Consider the following 2,349-nt stretch of genomic DNA (forward strand, 5'->3'; position numbering starts at 1 on the left):
CCTCCAGCACTCTGGTTTTCTCTGAAACCACCCAGAACACTTCTGGTGTCTGAATATAGTCGTCCAATATATTGATCTTTACGTATCGACCATTTTGAGACTCCTCGTCATGTCCGTGATCATATCCTGGACTCTGAACTACCTTCGGTACATCAAAACACAAAAACTCATAATACCGACCGTCACCAAACTTTAAGCGTGCGGACCCTACGGGTTCGAGAACTATGTAGACATGGCCGAGACATGTCTCCGGTCAATAACCAATAGCGGAACCTGGATGCTCATATTGGCTCCCACATATTCTACGAAGATCTTTATCAGTCAAACCGCATAACAACATACGTTGTTCCTTTGTAATCGGTATGTTACTTGCCCGAGATTCGATCGTCAATATCTCAATACCTAGTTCAATCTCGTTACCGGAACGTCTCTTTACTCGTTTCGTAATACATCATCCCACAACTAACTCATTAGTTACAATGCTTGCAAGGCTTATACTGATGTGTATTACCGAGTGGGCCCAGAGATACCTCTCCGACAATCGGAGTGACAAATCCTAATCTCGATATACGCCAACCCAACAAGTACCTTCGGAGACACCTGTAGAGCACCTTTATAATCACCCATTTACGTTGTGATGTTTGGTGGCACACAAAGTGTTCCTCCGGTAAACGGGAGTTACATATTCTCATAGTCATAGGAACATGTATAAGTTATGAAGAAAGCAATAGCAACATACTAAACGATCAAGTGCTAAGCTAACGGAATGGGTCAAGTCAATCATATCATTCTTCTAATGATGTGATCCCATTAATCGAATGACAACTCATGTCTATGGTTAGGAAACATAACCATCTTTGATTCAACGAGCTAGTCAAGTAGAGGCATACTAGTGACACTCTGTTTTGTCTACGTATTCACACATGTATCATGTTTCCTGTTAATACAAGTCTAGCATGAATAATAAACATTTATCATGAATTAAGGAAATAAATAATAACTTTATTATTGCATCTAGGGCATATTTCCTTCATAAGACATTATACCCCATGTTCGTTGAGGGTCATCAGAGTCTTTGCAGCAAAAAATAACGTTAGGGAGGGTCAAAAGACAGCCACACCAGCATGTGGCCCAAATATATATGAGTGAAAAGGGTGGTATGTGATGTTCAAAATTCCAATGCACAACGTTGACCCCGCGGGCCCATGGTTGGGTGCGTCATTGAAGATCGATGAGAGGGGCCAAAAGTCAAGAACCACTTGGAAGTGGCCAAATATATGTATGAATATTGGGGATGTTTAAAACTTTAAATACACAATGCATAACTTTGGTGGCACCTGCCTCGCAAACCCGAAAGCACCCTAACAACCACCTAGCTAGGATATATATAATGACATAATGTCGTACCTAGCTAGGATGCTTGGCCCACCACCTCCCACTTCCTGTCAGCGGGCCGGATGCACGTAATGATTGATACTTTGGTCATACATGCATGTCGACGTGACCTACCATAAGACGGACCAATAAATCTTTTGTTTGGTAAAATGACAGTTGTTGTTGTCGATAAACCGCTTGGGCCAATAGATTGAACCATCATAAACATCGCACAAGAGGGACCAAAATACCAGCACCTCTTGCATGCGGCCCAAAATGATGTACGTTGGGAAGGGGTGATGTGTGTTTTCAATATAGAATAATGTACAATTTAGATGTGGTGCTTACCTCTCGATACAGACAGTAACCATGAAGGCAAGGTAGTTAAGGACGAGATACGTACACAGGGTTTGATGTAGGTCGAACCCAGCAATCCAAGCATCTGGGAGGGAATCCTGACAACGCATGAGCTCGAGCTTTTGTTGACCGACATTTGACAGTGACCGGCCCTAACATGAACTAAGAGAAATCCATTCCTGGCCAACACATACCCCTCATTATCGGTCAAAGGGATGATATATATACACTCGGGGAGCCCACAGATAGCTGTGTCGTCACAAAAAACCGCACAAGGGAGATGTGGTCGATCAGAAGACCCTGTATACACTGCATGTTGCCCAAAAATATGTATGGGTACGATGGTGTATGATGTGTTTAAATCCCAAATGCACAACTTCGATGGGCCATGCGAAGTACATTACAAACTGAACATCGTACCCTACTCCAAGCCTGGTTCAATACCTATGATGTCAGTTTCCCAACTTCGAGGCGGCAGCCGGGGGGGGGGGGGTCATCCCACGCATGCGCTCAAACTTTATTTTGTCTAGCATGGGACAAATCTATATATATCTATACATCTATACACCTATGTAGTGTGCGGATAACTATGAAAGTTGCTCGTTGGATGAAGCCAAT

This window comes from Triticum aestivum, chromosome 5B (assembly GCF_018294505.1).
Source record: "Triticum aestivum cultivar Chinese Spring chromosome 5B, IWGSC CS RefSeq v2.1, whole genome shotgun sequence".
Taxonomy (NCBI): Eukaryota; Viridiplantae; Streptophyta; class Magnoliopsida; order Poales; family Poaceae; genus Triticum; species Triticum aestivum.